Source organism: Battus philenor, unplaced genomic scaffold, assembly GCF_028537555.1.
Source record: "Battus philenor isolate CCGP_79_NKW_IND1 unplaced genomic scaffold, ilBatPhil1.0.hap1 SCAF_25, whole genome shotgun sequence".
NCBI classification, from domain to species: Eukaryota; Metazoa; Arthropoda; class Insecta; order Lepidoptera; family Papilionidae; genus Battus; species Battus philenor.
Genome location: NW_027181688.1, coordinates 8,681,457 through 8,704,858, shown reverse-complemented (window position 1 = coordinate 8,704,858; position 23,402 = coordinate 8,681,457). Strand labels below are relative to the sequence as shown.

Sequence of the window (23,402 nt, the reverse complement as noted above, 5' to 3'; positions counted from 1 at the left end):
ATCATATATCACCGGAGATGCCAACCCTCGATCTTATTAGAAAGAAGCGTTGCTTCGAGTTTCATCCGACACTTCATCTCCTATTGCTAACGCTCTACGAAGTGATATTGCTGTTATTAGCCTAACAGAAGCAACTGATAATATAATTTAAACAGATGTCGTCGGCGAGTGACGACCCTGCCCGAGGTTCTCTCGTGGGGACCCTTGGGCGTAATCACTCCATGAAGCGTTCGAAGCGATGCAATAGCGGCATCCGTTGAAATAGTAGCACGTAGCCAGAGGGGTACTCCGGGAGCCTTTGAGCTTCGCTACCTTAAATGAGGTCTCAGGCTATGCGCCTTCTGCGCCCTGCTGCTTCGAAACCGCGGATTTTACAAATGCCATTTGGGCATATTTATGGCAAGAGTTCAATATTGGGCTAACCTTACAAGACAGTTGGCAGGGAATAACGTTTTTTACTTTTACGCTTGTGTTAACAATAGAATCCTGTACTAGTTACATTACAATACAATGCAACATTAGAAATATAAAATTACTAATAAATTGTAGTAAGTTGTGGTAAAACTATTAATAATACTAAAGAAGTTCTGGTCTCCTATGATTTCGATGTTATTAAATATTATTTTTTGTATGAAAACAGAATGACACATGTTGCTTCCGCAACTATACGTTCCGTTGGCAACCTGGTTATGCTTTATATGATCGCAGTCCACTATTATTATTATAGTAATGAGTTATCTTTTATTGCGTCATGACGTAACAATCATGTGAGACCTCGGTGCCGATGAACTGAGTCATAGTCGATTTCCTCCATCGACTGGGCTACCAACACGTATAATAACTAGGTTTTTATTGTTCAGAGCTATCGTGTACAGAAACGATTAATTCTAACAAATGCAGGTTCTTGTATGTTACAAGTCAGTTTTTAAATTTATAATTTTTATTTATAATATATTGTCTTAAATTTACTTTAGGACTCTCAATTTCTTACTACAACTTTATAAAAACTATACAACGATATTAGTATATGTGCTAGTAGGTAAACCATAGCAATAAACTATGTACTTCAGAGGAATTCAATTTAATTGTAGTTCACTTATTACTTGACAATGAGATGTTTTAACTTGAACTACGTGAGTTCAAAACGCTCTTTGACATTAGTAGTGCCCATAAAAAACTCAGTATTGTTTTTGTCAACACGACAATTCATCTTAATCTTTTACTTATTTATTTTTTTTTGACATTGGAGTTGATTTTTTTCACATAGGACTACTTAGTCAGTGTACTACACTACGTAGACTGCTGTACATAATTGTGCCTATAAATGCTTGAATTTTGCGCACTTTCGTATCGGCAAATTAAAGTGACTGACTGGTATTAACAAAAGTTATAATTATAATAAGTAGAAAAAAACTTCGTGATATATATTAAAAACTTTTGAGCTGTTACCTACATGATCTTGTCAAGTTTCATTAGCACACCGCGTTCTTTTTAGTCACGTACTCTTAACAGATCAAACCATCGCTGCTTCACTGAGGGTTCAGAAAATACGGTTTCGAAGAGTAATACAGAAAGATCCTTCATTTTATAGTTTGCGAAACTGGGCAGCCTCTAGATATAAACTTGCACCTCCTAACGCCATCTCTATCCATAGCGTCGACATTTTTTCGCATAAGTAATTTAAAACTTGGGCGTGAACCAGTGAGAAGAATTATTTGATCCTGAGCATCTGGGAAATGGTGACAGTCACGTCTACCTGCATAAAGTATAATAAAAGCATCGATTAATTTTTCAAAGCGACCGCTTAATAAATAAGTATTAAACTCAAGTATTTATTTTGGTGCTGCGTTGCCGACATCAAAATTACTTTTGTATTAACAAATTGTTTGTTTTAACTAATAGCACTGATATTAGAACACAAAAACAGGAACATTGACACTTTAATCGGGTGACCTTATGTTCTGCGCCACATTAGTTTACATATCAGTACTGCAACAATAACAAATTGTGACTTATTCAGCAAAACAATGCCGCTTATGTAGACTTAACTGTATATCTTACGCGATGTTTATTTATATTTAATCTATGTACTTGTATTTCATATCATTCTCATAAAAATAACAAGAATATTTGTAATTCATTTGTTGGAGCAAATTCACGAGCGTTTTAGGGGCCTTGGATATTTTGATCATTGTCTATGATAATTTTGGTAATAATTAAGAAAATGAAAACGTAGTGGAATATATCTAGAGATTCTCTTGAAGTAAAGGCTTAGTAAAGAAAATAATATGAATATACGGTATATGTGCAAAAGAATATCGATAAATTTATTAATTTATCATTACGAACATAATTCGGAAGTTTTTATCGGTTCTTTCAGAAATAAAAATATGCAGTAGATTCATCAGAACTTTGTATTGTCATAGTTTTTCTTGACTAAGTTTGTCTTAGAAGTCTAAATCTTATGCTATAGATTGCACGAGTGACTGTCTCCTGTACATAGTTGACAACGATCATAAGTGACACATTGCAACTAATGATGACTCTTTATTGGTAACATAAGTGAAGCATAGATAGTGAAGTTTCGCCTGCTTTAAACACTATTGTGTTAATTACGGTTTTAAAAGGCAAAATTATACACAGCACTGTATTTGTGCTGGTCAGTGACTGTTGATTTAAATAGAACAATGCAATTCTGCAGATGCTTAACACAGTTCCCCTATTAAGATAGTATCCCGTACAGGATATTTACAAACCTTTCTGAAGCGCCGACAATGATTTCCGTTCCCCACATTGCATTACGTTTGTAGATGTAACTATCTAATAGATTCAGGCGTCACTGTGCGGAAGTCCATCCTAAGTAAGAAAGGGACTAATGTATAGCTACTACGGAAGTAGCTATATATTAGTCCCTTTCTTACTGTAAATATAACGACAGTAAGTAGGTTATTTAATTATACTTACACTGCGACGTCGTTATGAATAATGTCTTGTGTTAACAGGAAACTATTTGCAGTCACAGGTAATGTATGTCACAACATTTGCATTCACATTGCCCGACTTACTACCATATAGATGCATTTACATAAGAAAACATGGTGTTGATGTGTGTTTAGGTATATGTATTGTGCAAAATAACTGCGTTAAAACTCAACCATCAGGAATTATTTATGTTATTTTATATGACAGTGTGAAATTTTTTTAATCCGTGGTTTTATTTTAAATTAACTTTCATAAGGAATCATTCTTCAATGAATCATTAGCAACCCCAAGAGACTTCTTGCTGTCGAATGTTATCGGTAAGTCAGTCTAGTAAGATGATGCGATAGTTTATTAGAAAAAGAACGTTATTCGAATTGATCACTTTATACATTTATTATCACTTAATAGTCAAGAATTATTTCTTACAAAATTAGGTTTTCTATTTAGTAATATCATTATGTCTTAATTTTAATGCATTGTGTTACACGATATTTCTAGTTTCATTAGTGTAAACTAGGATTTTTTTGTATAAGGCTTTTTTGGTTTTGATTAATGTCCAATATTTGACTAGTATTTTAATTTACTCTGTGATTTATAAAAGAAAAATGTTATTCTTAAGTTAATTTTAATTCTTCGTAAGAACTTTATTCGTAATTTTACGAAAATATATAAAAGTAGGCGGGCTGGTCAAGCCATTACCGAGTTTTGAGCTTAGTCGTTAAGCAGGCGATTAATTTTAAACGTATAAAATTATTACAGGCAGGATATAAGGGTACCAATAATGTGAGTCCTTACTCAGCTTCGTATTGCAGTACATCTTAATCCGTACTACAACGTTGAGTTTTAGTAAGCAGAGACCCAGTTATTTTGACTTTGTATTTCTATGGCCGATCATTGTTCGCAGCCGTAATTAAAATATATAAATAAAAATATGTATGCATGTATGTATGGTAGTGTGATCTATTATCGGTATAGAACTTTTCAAGGGGTGAGTCTACATCTAATTTGCTGTCAATTAGCGTATGGCACATCATATACAAAAATTAATGATTTCAGAAATAATAAATAGTGTTAATGATAATGTAGCAAGAAAAAGTATTTTCAAAACTCGGATTGTTCGACATACATTAATTACAGTTTAATACCTATCCCTGAATGTGTTACCGGAAGACAAGCCTGATCACTTTATACAGAGTGATTTGAAAATAGTAGTAAAAGCTTTGAAGCTTATATATCTATATATGTATGTAAAATTCTGGTGAACATTTTGTTCTAATAAAACTATTTCTCTGTCAACAGGTAAGCTGTCCGTATGTCGAATGTTCTGCGCAGTTAAAATGAAGTCGAGGTGAGTGGGAGCAACAAGAGTTCGCAGCCGCGCCACCTGTCACAACAGCGCGCTCGCTAGTTCAGCCGGCCGCCTCGCCCCGCTTTGTTATTACTCACCGAAGCACGGTTCTTTAACACATTCATAACTACAACTCAGTTTTAGCAAACTTTGAGCACTAGTTAATCCAGATTACGACCACATTCGAAATAACTTCGACAAACTAATTTATCGGAATATATTTTCTGATAAATTGTTTTATTTTGTGTATGAATCATAATGAATCGAGTGAGATCTCATTGAGAAAACTATCATAACGTATAATACTTAACGTAAAGTAAATAAAAAGTCATGAAATAAAAACGTGTATAGTAAAAATTAGAAATGCAAAAAAATTAGGTGAAAACTAGATAAAAAGCAAAAGTAACATATATTTTATCTAAAGCACATCTCTTGCTTTAACGGCACCATAGATGGGTTATAATAAATATATAATGAGGGGGTCATTACTTAACCAATATTTCCCAACTTTTTTAATGCCATGCACCACCTAAGCCCTTCTAATTTTTTTATGCTACTTATGTAATATACATAATTTTTATATCTAAGCGAAGGTTTAACTCGTGTCGAGTCCATTTTCGAATTGCCCCCTTTATATACCATTGCGGGACGTGGACCCCACATTGGGAAACACTGGTCTAAACAGTTGGCTGATGATATGATGTCTAAAGTCGGACCGGACTGGTTCAAAGACTAGTATGCAAAAAAGAAAGCGATTATGTGGATAAAATTGATTTATCTCATTAAAACTTGTTTTTCAGTTTGGATTTGGGTAAAAATACTGTTAATATAAAGTGGTAAATATACAACTAATTCATATTGTAAATTAGTCGCCACCTGGAGTTCGTTACGTGTACAAGATATATAAGAACGTTTGTCCACCTCCCTCGTTCTGCCGCTCACGTCTCTCAGAGTGTGACTAGCTAGCATTTGCTCTTACTCCTATAACAGGATTAATAAACGTGTAAAATACTTTAAAGAATGGAGGGAATATGAACAGGCTTATTTTTATTACCGACGTTAATGCCAAGTTGAAATTCTGAGGTACGGACTGTTACACGCCGAAATGACTGGTTTAAAAGATTTAATCTTTATCGGATTTTAAAATCGGAGAAATAACTAATCTTAAATATGTGACACTTTGTGACATTTTGACAGCGTTGTTATTGTCACTATTTAAAAGAATGCACATATAAAAAAAGAGTACATAAACGCTTGGATTCCTTTTAAAAATATATTTTTATGTAAATTATTAAACAACGAATGATCATAGTAATTTAAAATTCTTACTAGTAACGACGCCGAGGTAATTGAACAAATGGTCGCGTGTTTCCAGTACGTGTCAGTTCCGGCTATATTTTTGTTGAGTGTCAAACGGGTTTGACGTCCGTAAACCCCCTAGAATCGCATTTGTCCGTGTAAGGCGAAAGACTGTCCGTCTATTTCGGTCCGTCCTTGTTCGCGTGTGTGACGCACGACTTAGTCAAAAACCGGTGCGGCCGGCATGTTTTGTTTTATACCATCACATTTTGCCAGCTATTATGTGTCTACTAGTAGGGGGAATAAAACTATTGTTAGCAATTATTAAAATTATGTGGTTAAATGAGAGTACTTTTGTAAGTGATTCTTAGTGTGTGTTTGAAATAAGAGTAAACTACAAAAAGTATCGCTTCCAAAAGAGCAGGCGTGTTAATGTGTTAAAAAGGAAAAATGCCTTGCTATAGAGCGTGTATTGAGTTTGATCTAATAATTAGTTTCTTGCACTATCGCAGCCTGTGTTTATTTGTTTTATAATTATATTAGTAGCGGAAGCAATACACACCGTCAAAACCGGCGCACATGGCGTAACATTGTGCGCGACAAACTTTACGGAAAGGGTGACAAGTCTCAATAGTGAGAGGTATACGACGCAAGGTGGATAAAACGGATTTATCGTTGTGTTTCTTTAACTTTTTCTTTAAGTCCATTTCAAGTCAAAGCCCCAGCTAGATAAGAATAATGTTTAAAAGAATCTTGCTTCCCAAAGCATTTGCAAAAATATATTAACTTTGATTTTTTTACAATAAAAATTTGTGAAATATCCAATCCAACAGCAGGGTCATTGTCGTTGTGGCGGCTCGGAGATAGTTCGTAGTAGTGAATTGAAATATTTCGCCAGTCATTCAGTACGTACTGTGAAAGTGTGTCAGGTGTATTGAACGCGCCGGAACGTTCAAACGGTTGCCTCCCAAGTTGTCCAACTTGAAACTATCTCTCTACAATTGTTTCACTGTTGGAAATCTGTTTATTTTTTTAGGATATTAGAGCACGGCGTTCGGTACTTATATCTATTGGCGTATTTAATTTTGATAGGTATGATCGTAGGTAGCGATTTAGATACCCAACAAGAATTACATTTATATCATTAAGGCAGATTGGTTATAGACAAAAAGCTTTAAAGTGATTAAAGTAGCCATGTAGTTCTGTAATGTAGCTGTTTAGCTCATTCGTTAGTAAAAATCTTCTACACCTATTTCAAATCACTCTATATATAAAATATTAATATTGCATACATACGATAAGAGGAAAATAAATATTCTGTTATCAAAAATCTTAAAAAAATATGATATTCATTAACTCACATGGGACTAGTGTGGAGGCCTTTCTGATACTTTTTAGGCCGTTTGGGTTCCAGCTGTTGGAACATTACAACGTATTTGTCTTCTTTTGAAAGGCATACGTCACACGTTATCAGAGTTTTTAATTTTTAGTTAACGGTCTTTATCTTATGCACATAAGTTACGCGGCAGTAAGAAATATATCTAGAGGTATTTGCTATTTCTTACTCTACGCTTTACGTAAAATAATCTGTATATTTAAAAGACGTGTTAGTTACAGCCTTTGTAACACAAGAGCGGCATGACCATTTTTAGTGTTTTTGGATTTATTTTCGCTTGGACTGCTGGGCTAGACGAAATTCAGGAAGTCGTTTGCTATTTGTATTAATTTTTACTCCTATCAGACAGCGACAGGAACTGGATCTTTTTTTTTCTATTAAGTGAAAAGACGTTTTGCGAGTTGTGACTTTATTTAATGGTTTCGTGTACTAATAATGATGCATACGATATATTTCATATTTCAACTCGCCCTTTATAGCTTTCAAGTCTTGGTTTGGTTGACGTCAAAATTTTTAACAGCTGTGGTTATTTTATTCAAATTACTCTATGGTTTGCATAAAAAAGGATGAGTTGTTTTTACTATTTTCCCACAAATTTTTTCCAGTTTTTCTATCAATAAAAACCTTACTCGTGTAATAACGAAAACATTAAAAAGTAGCCTAATCAATTAAGCCGTTTTCGAACTAAGCAACCGATGATTCGTTTTTATTTATACAGGGTGATTGGATGTACATAGGTGTAAAAGCTTTTCATTTTATTTCTATTGGAGGGCGACAAGCCGCTTATTTGTCTTCGAGGACTTGAAGTGAAATTTTAAAATAGCTTTTTATACTATATTATTATTCACAATAGGTTAACTGACAGGAAATTACACTGATTATTTTAAAACTTTTACACCTATAACCAATCATCCTATCTAGATCAAGCTATTGAATACCAAATTATTACATGTAGATGGTTGCCGTAAAATACAATCGGTACAGCGTTTCCCTCCGATTAATTCTTTCTTTATAAGCGTTATCGTGTTCAAGTTTCGTTGAAACCAGTTTCGGAGGTGGTTCTCCAACCGACACCGATGGAGACGTGTGCACGAATTGTAATTTTAAATATTAAACTTGATTACCCGTTCGGAGCTGAATCATGTACGCGTCGCTTCGAATTTAGTTTACGCATTTTAAATTTAATTCTCTCGATGCGTAAATGAATATTGTTCAACGCTTAGGAATGCTTGTTTTTATGGTTTCTTTGTTAGGTAACGGTATATTTTTGAAAACAGTGAATCTTGTCGGGTACGCTATCACAAGCCTTGTCATTCGGATATAGGATCCCCCTATACATTACCGACAAGACCGGTTCATTGACAAGTTGACCTTAACGAGGTCATCTATCCACCTTGTGGATGGGATAGACGTCCTACGGTGCGCTTACTAATACAAAATCTTCACTCCAGAAGTTTGTTTAATTGTTAATAATATCTAAAGTGAATGCGAGCAACATCAACAAATAATGTTATATGTTTCTTTGTTTGTAAGTAAATTTTTAGTTGTGATTTAAATTATATACATTCTGTCTTGGTACATTATATTAAGTTTAGCTACATTCTCTACCAATTACCGTTTAAATAAAATTGTTTAGTTAACATAATCTTTTCGAAATTTAGGAAAAGTTTAATGCATTTCTTTGAGGAGGTACTCGTGACGTCATTTTGGATATTGACAAATTCTTGTCTTTTTACGAGCGTCGTATGTAGGATAAAAGTAGATTAAAGAAATGTATAATTCGATGTGCAATAAATCTTAGCTTGTTTGAAAAAGAACTGCCCTTGAAAAAAATTGGTATAAATATTATTTGTGAAAAAATGACTTAACTATTAATTTTTATTTAGTACTAACGTACGTATAGACCTACGCTTACAGCTTATAAAATTATATGCATGTATATGTAAAAAATGCGAGAATGTTATTATGAAATATCTTACTAATAATCAATTGACCAAATTATGCATTGGGGCTAATTAAACCATCATAGCAGAGCCTTGTTCTAAACATAACCTCCAGAGAGCCTTAGCCAAATTTTGTAGGATCGTCAAGATACAGAAAGAGGAAGCTGATGTCGATTTATATTTCATATTTAATGAATATTAAATCTGTTAAAGTTAGTATTAGAGCTGTTAAAAAAATCATTACGTGTACCCTTGTAGACGTGTGCAACTACCGTGTTAATATAATAAATAGGTACAGAAATAATACAATAAATCTGTTTGTTGTCACCTCTAATACAGAAATAGCTCTTCGCTCTGTGCACCGGCGAGCGCATGACTGCCGCGTTCGGAAGCCCTAGAGTGCAATGAGCCGAGTATTATACGGTTTCAATTTTCTTGTTAACCTTTTCACACTTGTTCCCATTGATGACGCGTTCTTACGAGTCTATAGACTGTAGCGACCGAGAAGCTGTCCAGGCTTCGCATCGATCGCTAGGGTTGGTCGGAGATTATATAAAAAATATCAGACGTATGGCACGTGGTCATCTCCATATACCATCGTGAAAAGAAGTAACGAATAGCTATACAGGATTTTATATTTCAAAACTTTAGTGACATTTTGTTTTTCACTATCCACTTCCATTATTTGAAAGTAAAACTAGTATTAAAAAACAACATTAGTCGTTAGGCATGGCAACAATGAGTCAATGTATGCAAAACAAAAATGTAACAATAAGGTATCAAAATATATCTTAATCGGTCATTCATTTTTTCCTATAGTACGGTACTGAAACTGTACGGTGTTGAAACGTTGACAGTCAAGATTGTCCTTAGCTAGAAAATATCATGTTTTTGAAATTAGGTGTAATATTTAAGAAAATCATGGATTGCCCTTCAGAATATCATCAGCTCCTGTTTACAACGTATTTGAAATGAACGTTTAGTGAAAATTTATTAAACGGTAATATCGTATATGCTGGTTATAGGTGTAAAAATTTTAAAGGGGCAAATGTATCTAATTTGTCATCAATTAAACTATGCTACAGCATAAACAAAGATCAATGAGATAGATCTAGATATAGTAAAAAAGCACATCGAAAAATGGGATTACTACTTATTAAAATTACTTATTGTTTATTATCTGTTCCTGCAGACTGTAAAGCTACAAGCTAATGGTCTTTCCATTAGCTTGTGGCTGTACAAAGTCGCAGTCGTATAGAAAAATAAATTAATGTTTGAAAAGAGATAATAAAATATTTAAAGCCTCTTGTTGACCAATGAGAGACGTGTAAAATCCTTAAAAACTTTTTTGAATTTTCTGGTCGCGGTGTGCTGTAGTGTGTGTTTAATTAAGGTTCTTTACTACCACAAGAAAAGATATACGTAATAACCAAGTATATTACAAAAATGAGTATTAATATTGATACGAATGTAGCAGATAGAAAGTGCGGATCTTAGTGAATCAACTTGCTTCCTTTTCTACACACGTAAAGTGCTACGCTGATGATGTTTTTCCCGTCGTCTTGAAAGTTAATCATTTCCGGTCACTCTCTGCCGGAGTTATCTGTTTGTGTTTCCGTAATTATAGATCATGATATATTTGTAGCTGTGTGGCTTTCCGTTATATATACATAGCCGATTATTGGGTTTTTCGGTCACAAAGCCATGGAAGACTGACAATTTGATCACCAAAAAAGTGGATGGATGGCGAAGGTGAAATCTAGTCTGAACCACGTTTGATATCACAGTAGTCGAAGCAATACACACCGCCTAATCGGCATAGATGGCGCGACAAACTTTCCTGAAAGGTCACGATTCCCAGTAGCAGGAATACGACGCAAGGAAGAATAGGTAGCATGAACAAAATTATTACGCGATGTAAGTTCATATCGATCGATTACATCGATCTCATAATGTAATTAACGCCACAGTATTTTGGTCACATAAGTCCTAACGAGAAAAAGCTTCTTTTGTAGTTAATAAAGCATCGTAAAGACGGTAGAAAAAGAAGTCTTACCTAATGTCTAAAAAACCAAGGTTCACAGTAAGCACCGGAGAAGAGACAAGGCGTCGGGTATTAAGATAACTCTAATAACATATCACTGCCGATTGTTAATACCTTTTGCTAGTACTACAAGGTTTTACCTTTCTCAGTGGATGTTGTAGTGGTCGAGTGAGCATCATTACAATACATTTGTATAGGACTACTATGATAAGTAGCTTATTTTTACATAAGGTTTTCCATTTTCAACGACACCTATTTCTACTGCCAGTGAAAGTGCTTGTGTAATTTTATTATTATTTGATTACGCCATCATATTGTAAATTGCAAATTAAATTTTAATGTAAATAATAGTGTTGTACCTTTATTAACTTTAGGCCATAACCAAAAATTATATAAATTTTTTAGTGTTGACAACTCTAAGGTTTTTACAAGTCGATATACCAATGTCGCGCGAGCTTTTAGAAATGTTGGTCGCGGAAACGCGTATTGGTATTCCGTAAACCTAAGAACACTTGAAAATCGTGGTTGCGGAAGTAAGATACAAACGCCATCGAAACGGATAAAATATTTTTTTTACTATCATCTAATATGTGGCAAGAGTACAGTAATTGTTTTTAGTTTTGTATTGCTGGAGTCCATTACCATATGGCTACTATTTATGCCGCCAAAAAAAATGGTTTTTTTTTGGCGGCATAAATAGTATATATAGCATGAATTTTTAAGGTAACGGTTAACATCGTCATCGTTTTAGCCGTAGAGTGTCCATTTTTTGGCAAAGACCTCCTCCACAGATTTTCGTATACTCAGCGGCCATCATGCATGGATTGTGAAGTTCAGTCAATTTGACAGTTCGTTAATAGGCATAATGTGGGGAAAACATCTGTAATATCCTGGCCACATAATAAAACGAGGCAAATCTTCCAAGAGAAAGAAGACCATCAACAAGAGATATACAATAGAGATACACATTGATGACAGTTAAGGATGTCATAGCTGAAATAAGATGATAATGAATTATACGATCCCATAGTTTAAAATTTTTGAACACAACTATTGCTATTTATTTTTAAATTACGTTTTATACTATAAATCTATCATAAAATGCAATATCATAAAATGGTCAAACCTTTGTTCCTGATTAATTAACGCATGTATCTTTTCTCTATTTTTATAATAAAAATATTATATAAATATATTATTATTTCTGCCTTCATAGATATGGTCCAACTTGTGTAAGTTTAGTTTGAACATGCGCAGTTAGCATGATTTATGAAACTTTAAATTTGTGTCGACGTCGTTTTTGATTGAATATATAGATCATTTTATTTCTTCTTTATTTCGATGTCTATTATTTCTATATTTCTTCAGCAATCTCGGTTTGTATTTATACTTAATTCAATTATTACTTACTGTATCCGTCTTTCCACTTACGCAGGTTTATTTGTATATACGATATAAACGACGTAAGAACTCGTCAGCAGTTTGTTACTAAACCTTCAGCAGCGTTAGCTTAAGTTATCAGAGCGCGTCGTTGCTTGTGAACGTCTTTACGTTACCGTAATTACGTAAATTTACGCTGCGAAAGATTTACGAATATACTGGTGGAGTCACTAATGAGTTTTAAGAAAACAAAAAGACTTCCACCGTCACGGCACGATCGCCCGGGGTATGACAAAATGCAATAACATCATTAGAATGCACCACTGCTTCGAAAACAAAAGCGCGCCGCGATAATTTGGAGCTAAACGCGAGGATTTAAAGCGCAGATTCATTTGTGCAGCCACGCGTTGTTAAGACGTTAAAGAATGGAAACCGCGAATATAGGGCGCCCCACCCCAACCCTTCCCGCAGTGTGATTCCGGTTTTCGGCGCGAGCGGACGCGCTTTACGTTTTTTTTTTTAAATTTATACTTTAAAACATTTCAAGTATGGTGCTTAGTGAGACAGTGCGATGCGATGGCTAGGAAAAGGGTAAGGGCAGGGGTTGTTATGTCGAGTGTTTCATGTCAGTGCCACCGGAGTGCGCTGTTGTAACGTGGCAGGACCACCCCCCGGGGAGTGGAGATTTTACAAGACGCGGGCAAATTCTCATTGTATAGAACGCGAATTTAAATTACGAACACCCCGAACTAACAGTTTTCGTAATTAAGAAATTCTTTAAACTTTCATAATTATGGAATGGTATTTTTAATAAAAATATTATAAAGACGGTACAAAATTTCTTTTGAAAAATCTTATGGTGAACCTCTTTTTGTTCGGTCAGTCCGAATGGTATCAGTAACGAATGCAATTCGATACACGTATACATTTAATAGAGACGAACCTCTATTGTCAGTAGTTCATTTGCTTACAACATTAGGCTACAGCGAACAAAAATAATATATTACTTAAATATGTTAAACATAGAAAACGAGTGTAAAATATATAAAGACACGATATGAAACATCAGTAATCCACCACTCCCTTTTTTTGAACTCCCCAATTAATTATTAAAACCAATTTATTCTTTGGTTCATTTGTTATTCAATTATACTTGGTGTAAACGGACAAAGTTAATAGCCTAAGGCCATAGATTTTTATTATAGCAGAGTATAACTAAACTAGAAGCGCACTCAGCTGATGATTGTACGAGATAAATTCCACTCACTGCACTGCTTAAGATTTTGAAATACAAAACTGCGAAGCCACCGCAGAAAAATCTTGATATGCGTCATTTTAAGTAGTTGTACTGTGATACTTCTGCTAGAGACAGACACTGTGGTGGCAAAACCTACACATGTACGAGCAAACTAATAACTAAAGCTGCATGCACACCACAGTTAATTTTTGTGGAAAGACGTTTCTAAGTGTAAGCGACATAATAATTTCACAAGTAGTACAGGTTGGAAACAGCTTACATTAAGCATCTTCCTGCAACCATAAAGCAGTGGTCTGTCCACTTTTTGACTGGACGGTTTAAAAATTGAGCAGATTGCAAACCAGAACCTTTTAAAGTCCTCAGGCAAACAGTATGAGTAATGTGGCCTAGTTTTTTAACAATTGATAATATTGTTAGTACTGATATAATAATTGTATGTTTTTATTTTTTGAAACGAAACGATTCTATGCGATATGTATTTTAGTACTGTCTGTATTTTCTTTGGTGCGATGCCATAATATAAACAATGAAAAGAGATTATATATTTTATTTGCAAATACTTTGTAAGATCAAAAGACAAAATATTCAACACGTTAACGCTTGTTGTAGAATGTTACTCTTTATTATATTTTGTGAATTTATATTATTGGCGGTATGTAACATCCAACAAATAATAACGAGTAACAAGTTTGTTTCAAGTTGTGTTGTACAGAGTTGCTCCACAAAAAGTAACTGCGGCGTGGGTGCACAATAAAGCCACGCAAAGCACAAATGATTAATGTCAAAGATAAAGTCTCAATATGTCTCCTATTTTAGCAAATCTGTACTGGCCTGTCAGTTAAAAAAAAGAAAACTATTTAATTTATAACAACGTTTTTTTTGTTATAATTGTGATTAATTTTTTGTAGTAAGAATGTGAAAAAAATATGATCTTTAAGCAAGGCTTAGCGATAATGAATATCTCGCTCCATTTCAAGTATTCCTCACAACGGTTCTAGAGTCCTTTTCTAGCCAGAGCGCAGATTTACCTATTTGGTTATATTTTTAAAATACTTTTTATTGTGAAAAATCTTCTATGATGGTCACCGACACGATAAGTGCATGCTCGTATTTCCAAATGAATTTCGAAAAAGTATTAAAACATATTAGATAAGACAATGTTTATATGTTTTATTTATAATAGAGCATAGAGAAAAGATAGGTATTTGGTAAAAATTGTAAATACACATTTCTTCACATTGAATATCGACAGTTAATTCGCCATAGACGTCGTAGTACATAGTTCGCTGTAGGCTCGGAATGGATAAGTGTGGAAGCTTGACTTAAACATCAGCCAAAAATTTACTACGTCGTCGCATGCACCGTGTCTTCTCCACGGCAAGCCATGCTTTTCTCTCTTTTTCTTTGAGTTTTCAATGTAATATCGTGTGCAAGGATGATATTTTTCTTGTAAAGATTCATGGTTAGCACGTCAGTAGTTTAATTCACGAAAATCCGAATTGAGCGGCACTAAGTCGTTGCCACGATCCGTAGCATGTACAAGTTAACACGCGGTACGATAAAGAAAACAGGTCGTGGACAACAAACAGGACATAATTTTCTCACAGATTTTTTTTCATGTGTTATTAAATTAAACAACAAAGCAAAATAGATCCAAAACGTATTTAGTATTTTTACAACAATAGAATGCCATGTGACCGACCTATATAGTGCAAGTGGAAAACTTAACATTTATCTAAACGAATTCGTGACATGTCGATATTAAAGTGCGATTAGAACGAGGGCCGGGCGGAGGCCGACCCCGTCTGCCTCTCCTACAACTAAATATTTCAACCCCTTTAAAAAGTGTACATTTGGTTTATTTTTACTGTACATTGTCGTTCCTTGTCTCTTTTAATATACAGGTGCGAGTAAATTTTGTACAACAATATACGCGACGAGCTTTTTTTTAATGTACTGCAGCACACTTCTAATTCAGCAAATAAAAATTCATGATAGAACTGTTACAATCTCACTTTTAAACTTAATCTCCAAATATGTCCGATAATTGATTTATTCCCTAATATTTGGAAACTTTTATAATTAACATTTGCTATCGAAAAATGTATTAAGATATTTAGAAGTTAAAGTAGGAAAAACGTATTAACAGACACTGCATCTACTCTGAATGGTAAACGTTTTGCTTATCTGTCTTATTATAAATTACAGGATCTTCAGATGCGGGTACACTTCATGTTATTCTAAATTGAACAGAGTATAGTCTTAATATAACAGATTTGTTATTTTATAGCGTTCAGTTCTAATTGTAGTACTATAAACAGTAAAGAAATAAAGAATGTTTGAGGATAGAACAGATGATCCCAGAGTTTACTAGAGTATTTTCTCATAAACCAGATACAAAATTTAACTGGTCCAAGTGGACTTTCTGCGTCTACATTTTTACCAAATTCCCAAAACTAAACAAGAATGTGAAGTTTAGATGTTACAGTTATAAAGGACTGTAGGAATTTGCGTAGCGGCGTAGTTAAGACAATTCGACGCGTTATACGGAACATGGAATATAAAAGTTTTTACAAGTAATAATAGCTGAGCTTCTCAGTAAATGTTCCTTCATTGATGGGTCAAGTCAAGCCAAAAATATAATTTTTCACTAGCAAAAACCGATAAATTTTCGTGGACGCGCCCGCTTACGAATTATGAACCCTCATTTTTTTGTCACCTCAACGTAGAAATGTTTTCCTTCCGACCCATGTGGGACAACATAGATCAGTTTAGAAGTTAAAGGTTGAAACATAACGAATTATAAATTGGTATAAATACATAACTAACAACCTTCTGAATACAGATTGTTATCGCTTTCGAATGAATGCAAGTAACTTGGCAAGGAATATTAGCGGCACGCCCACGGCTGAAAAGACTACGAAAGAGCAATTCGCTTACCGGCCATTTTCCCACACTGCTAATTTAAATATTAAATACGCCACATTTATTATATTAATTTTAAAAAAGAAATTTATCTGGTCTTGGTGGTTTTTATCATAAACGATATTTAATTTTTTTAACACAGGTTTTATTTTTTTTTAATAATCTTACTATCGATCAATATCTCTTTCCCTATTGACCACCACCTAACTTAAATACGGTGATTTTATAAATCATCCAGACGTAGGATGTCAACTGCTGGACATAAGCCCCCCCCCACCCCCGATTTTAAACTCATTGGAAAGGAGTCTGCAACCAATGTATTCCTACCCTAAGCTTTTGCTAGTCACCGCCTGATGTATGTAAACGGTGAGACGCTGTGGTTGCGAATACCATACTCACTAGACATTTCAGAATCCTTTACTAGACATCTGCTTCCGGAAGTGAATCGCTGTAATACAGTTCTGATTCGAATTCAAAATATCTTTAATCATTTTCAATGGTTTGCTGATGAGATTAAATGTAAAATGTTTACACAAAAAATAAGTCAACAGAATTTGTAATAACAAAAAATAAGTTTTTAAATTTAAATTGAGCAACCGCAGACGCTTTGAAACACGATGTTTTTTTTTTTTACTTGGTCGTACAAATGTTTACCTGAAACTAAAACTAAAACAGTTCAACAACTCGCTGTAAGAATTCTACAAACATGAATTTGTAAGAGCACGGGTCGCATTGTGCGGTCCCCGAGTGCTCCGCGAGCTACGGTAACTTGTTAAGTAGCGCAACTTGTTTCGTAACGTAAAAAAAATTAAATTCTAGCCCAGACGTATCGTACATATCGGTGGTTATCCGATGTACGGTCACCGCCAGATTTCGAGCCATGTACGCAGGAGAAGGATTCCCAAAAAACAAAGCTTTCTACTTGGCTCAATCGCCAGCTTTCCCTTCCTCCGGCCTCGGGGGTCTAGAGCAAAGGTGAGCGACGCCCACCCGGATGCAGGACTGAAGAAATGTTTCGCATTCAAACTGCATGGACCGCTCGGGTCTAAGGTAATGCGTGTGAATGAAATTTGAGCCAGGTCTTGTACGCTAGTTTAGGCTAGGCAATTTCAAGCTAAAACAAAAATTTGTATTTTGTTTAAAACATTTAGCATTGGCCGAGAAAGTATCTAGATTTCATATCGCAGATATAAAATACTTTTGTAGTGAAACATGAGGGTGGTTGTCGTGTATATATCTAGCTGGTGTACCACTGTACAGCTTCGACATCTTTCGCGGTTATAAAAAAATTCATATGTTACTTGGACCTAAAAAAAAAAATATCAACCATTAATATAATTTAGTAGTTGAGTTCATTTTATTCGTAAACTGTATGCCCTGCAAGATTTCTTACTATCACAAAATTATTGCCTCTCAGAGTCAATTACAACAAAAAAATAAGCGTATTTAAAAGTCAACATTGTTGTTGTCAACATTGATTTGATGCCTTAATGATAAACTATGATTACAAAAATATGTTTTCTATTTCGCACAATACCAGACCTTAGTAATAATATGACTATATTTTCAATACAATGCTTTAAGATACCACGATACTTATTATTTGATTATATCTCAACACGCCTTTTTCATTTTGATTGACGTCAAATGTTTAATAGCTAGCAACAGGTGGTTTAATTTACTTTGCTATTTAAAAATAGTGAAGTTAGTTTTTACTAATTTGTTCGCAATTTTTACATATTTCATTCCATTCGAACAATTTACTTGGTTTCAGAAAATATGAAATAATAATACGCGAATTCGAAGTCGTTGTGTTTTGAGCGTAGCAACGTATTGGGCGTTTCATTTTTCTATACATAGATAATTTTCTGTATTTTGGTTTGAAGGACATCATTCAAAATTGACAGTACAGCCATTACACACATTTCCCATTGCTGTGGTAAAGTGATCACTGATAGATATTACAGTAATTTATATTAAAAATAATTACAGTATTTCATTTTAGAATTTTTTATAATGGAATGCGACGGGTTAATCTGTTCTAAGAGTACAAATTTGCACTGATAGAGGCATTAAACAATAAATTTAATGTGTAGTAAGTCTTATTTTAAAAAGCTTTTTCTTACTATATTATCATAATGGTATTTATTATTTCGGTTATTATAGGGTTAACCACTAATTGACAGCAGCTGAGGTATCCATTTACCCCTTTAAATGTTTTATACATAAACAATCACACTTTACATGGTGTGACATTCCATTCACGAAAACCGTGCTAAGGTAGTACTGTTGGTCACATTCGAACGCGATTAGTAGTCTTTCCGGTGACTCGTCTAGTTGCAGAACTTCTTGCAAAATGTTACGTTATTAAAGGATAACGACTACTTATTGTGTCACGCGCGGGTCAATAATATATATATATATAGTGATTTTGAGTGTTTTGTTCTATGGCTCCAAGGAAGCTGTGTAGCCTTAATTGTCTTACTGTTTGTTGAGAGACATAGTGCCAGATATACCGTCATTATATAAACGGCAAGTGTCGTTACACAAAAAAAGTACAATTTGTTTGATTACCGAGTTGTAAAAGTAAAAACAATTTGCATAAGAGCATAATAGGCACATTCTACACATGTACAGTGCATCCTAGAAGAACTTTACATAAGCAGTGCCAGTGTAGGAATAGTCCTACCGTGACGATACATCCTGCTAATATTCATATAAGGGCCAAATCACATATCGAAGACAATAGAGAGTGTCTTATATAATTCGCTTCGGTGGTTCCCATCTGATTGAATCTTCAAGCTCTATGGAGCGTTCACCAAAATCTCAAAGATCAGATCGATCAAAGAATTTGGCGGCCTCTTATATCGGTGAAATAGCAGTGTATGGCGGCCCCCCGGGAGCCCTGTTTGAGTACTTTCAAAAGGGTATTAAGCTAAGCGTACTCTGCGCCCTGCCACCCCAAACCAGTGAAATCTGCATGTGCCATTTGGGCATCAGTGAGAGTTCGTTCAAAAACAAACAGTCTTAAGTGTTCACTCGCATGGTTTAAGTAAATGATTTTTATAAAGAACTTTCATGTAAATACATCCAGTTTAAGAACAAATTTCAGTTTTATGGTATAATAACAGCAACTGGTATTTATTCGTAAATGAATATGTATGCATTATTGTATGTATTGATGTAGGTATGTGTGTATAGTAATGTATGTATTAGTATGTACGTACACTCAAACTGCCCTCTCTTTCATGTCTCTCACCTCCTTCCAAAGGTTGTCTGGTAGAGATCACCTCGAGTGATAAGACCGCCTCTCATACCTTGTTATGGATTGTTTCTTTTTTTGTCTATGGTCTATGGCATGGTTGCACAGATTTATTAAGACTAGAGGCCACTCGGGCAAATCATGAACTGATGGCGGGCCGGTTGCCAGAACTATTGGTAATAAAAGACAATAAAGAATTGATAATAATTAGAATTTAATATTTTTCGAATGTACGAGAGTATTGTTTTTGCTGTCGACGGGTCACCAGTTTATTCGGCCAGCGGGCCACGGTCTGTGCATCCGTGGTGTATAAAAAGTGTAAATACATAAATAAAATATATTACGTGCATATTAATATCTATTTTAACTGGCGGTAAGACTGTCTCAACATGGTTCTTATTTCGGCCTTCAAGCGATTGTGCCCAAGCATTATAATATATTTGTTTCAATGCCACTATGAATGTATTTACAGAACTGAAACAATCTATTTTGCAAGCTGGTATATGTTACCATTTATTGGCTCTCACTTTATTTTGTCGGAAGTACAGTTGAACGGTAATACTCGATGAAGATTGCAGTTAGTCGAATATAGAAAGTTATTTACCGAGACCATTTCCTAAATCTTTAGAAGATGTCAGTAGGATGTAATTAGTATCAAAACAATTTGACGTTTGTGTACAGAATAATGTGCTGTTATTAGTGTTTATGTTGGTGCGATAAATCCTGTCCGTAATGTTGGCGTTTGCCTGTGAGTTGCGTAAAGCGAGCCAATCTAACGAGCCGATGTCGTCACAAACAGCGTTGTAGCCGGCGCCATGGTGGTCAAAGGAAGATATCTGGTGAATAGATTTTAGTGGTATTAACGCATGCGTAGTATGTAGATTTTTCTAGCAGTAGTTTTTTTAAAAGCAAGTTCGTCGATTCTTTATTATAGTATTGGAAATGCTACTGTTAATGTTGTGCCGCACGAAACAGACGAGTTGAGGGTGATGGTAAATGTATTGTTACAAAAATTAGTAAAATATATTTTATTTTGACACAATGCATTAAAGTTGAACACCTTTTGTATACCTAAAGGGTACCACACACCAAAATATTGAGAATAAAAACTTTGGAATATTTTTAGTCTCATATTTTTTAATCTGTTTAAAAATCAAATTTAATGAAATACTGGCACCATAGCGCTTTGTTATGGTATGACTTAAAAATGAATAAACCAACGAAATGAATGGTTCACGAGCAAGTTGTATTATTATTTTTGGCCTCTTTCACCACAATCAATCAGTTCTCGCCCTCCTGGAATGACGTCGGGGCAACCACCGTCGCGACATCACGATGTTATCAATTCATAGGCCTTTCGATTATTTGTATATCGGTTAAAAGCAGCAACAACGAAAATGGTAGTTAAATACCAGTTATAAATAGCCGGGGCACCGGCAGACAGGTGTGCCCTTGAAGTGATGACGTGGGGTTGGGGAGCCCTTGTTGGGAATGTTTTGTTTCGTTTCTTAGCAGCGAAATTGTTAGATATTTAAACATCCGTACCAATGCATTAAGCATGAATGCAATGCATAAAGACATATGACGTATGAGAAATTTTGTGATGGAATATCTCTTAGTATAAATCATCATCATCATTTCATTCACAGCACGTCAACTGTGTCATCTATTCTCCTTGTCTCCAATATGATTAATATAATATATAAAATAATTTTATTTTTAAAGATTGTATAGCGTATTATTTAATTTTTATGTTAACGATAATGCGATGATTGCAGCACTGATGCTCACTTGGGGGCTAAACGAGTACTATTTTTGTCAGATGATGATCATTTCAGGCACAGGACATTCACTGTTGGATTTAATAGGTCTTCCCCATAGATTTCCAAGAAGGTCAGAATGGTCTGCGTCTAGATTCTTTCGACGACCTCAACACCAATTTTTCATGTTATCATTATTCGGCATCTTCAAATTTGTTAATTATTGTCGATGTTAGGATCTATGAAAAGTTTAAATATAAAGGTTGTGGTCTTGATTTCAAGGAGCAAATAAATTTAATTAACATATTAGAGCTGTGTTCTGCGATAGGAGATCCACCGGAGATGTAATGTCTCAGCTCCACGCTGTCAGGCGAAGGCATCTATAAAAGATCAAAACGGCGTCGCATCAACACTACACTCTTAGAACCCTCCGTCAAGAGGGTGGGTGACTTCAAAGATTGGCGGCTCAAGGGACAATAGGCGAGTGTGGAGTGCTCCCGTCATTTTAGAAACATGAAAGAAAATTTTTGCATGATTTTAGATTCTTGAGAAATTGGTACAGCGTCGAGTTACATATTTAAAAAAAAAAGAAACTTGCGTGATGTGATGCACGCAGGCGACAATGCATCGTTAATGTCGACAGAAGATGCATGCCGCTTCTCGCCGGTTTATATCACATTTTAAAACACTGAACCGAACCATTCTAAAACTGTTTTTTTACATTTGTGAACAAGATTTATTTCGTCACATTTATATATTAAACGTATGAGGACAAGCGTAGAAATATAAGCATACGTCGAGTAAAAAAAATTCCAAGTAAACAGCGAAAATGTCTTTGACGTTTGAAGTCATAAAACACGTAAGATACCTTTTTTTCAATCGTTTCTCCTTTAATACGTTATATTTCCGTTGCAAATTTGATGGCGGCTTTTCTACTGTTTCCGCTATCCCGAGCACGAGCCGGGATATCCGGGATAAAACCATCTCCCGCCCTTATCCGAGATCATGGATTTATCACTAGACATTGTGACATAAAAGATCTTACATACATAGCATAAAGTCTATTTTACTCCGTACTCCCAAGTAGGTTGTCGGATATGTTTAATGCGGATAAAGGAAATTGAAGCACGTAGGTCTCATTGTTTGCTCTAATGATACTATATAGTCTGGAAATTATTCGATTGCATTACTTTTCCAAGATTGTTATTAGGTTCTCGAAAGGCAATCACGAACCGATAGACGCGGCGTGTTTATTAGGCTTTCCACTAATAATTAATAGTTCGTCTGATGGCTGATGATAAGGCCGCGGGAAGTAGCTGGATCCTTAGGGGAGGCTGATTACTTTTCGTAAGGTTCTTTGGTTAATTAGCATAACTTTAGCCTTGGTGTTGGTGTTGCGATTGTCTCAATGTCTACAATAATTTGCGTACGTAACTATTCTTATAACATCGTCGTCGAAAATTGTTTTATTAGGAACTCGTTAATAACGTTTAGAATTTGCCGTAGAAACATATGATTATTTAATATTATTTAAAAAAGGGTAAGGTAAATCTATAGCGGCCTAAACATATGATTATTTACTATTACTTAAAAAAGGGTTTTTATTGTACATCTATAGCGGCCTCGGCGTACGTCCAGCAGTGGAGGGCTGTGAAATGAAGACGATGAACCTTGCTACCACTAGCAAATACATAATCGCTATCGTTTATATGCTTATTTATTATAAAAGTTTGTCCTTCCATATCCCACATAGGTTTCGTGTCCTAAATGCTTTGCGTACCGGCCAACTTTGATATTTATAAGAG

At 34.8% G+C, this 23,402-nt stretch overlaps 1 protein-coding gene across 12 annotated transcripts in view; it reads left to right on the top strand.

Moving 5' to 3' along the window:
- LOC137924914 (MAP/microtubule affinity-regulating kinase 3-like) overlaps nucleotides 1-23,402 on the top strand; it is a 214,709-nt gene that overhangs the window by 149,363 nt on the left and 41,944 nt on the right. The gene's annotated exons all lie outside the window — the stretch shown is intronic.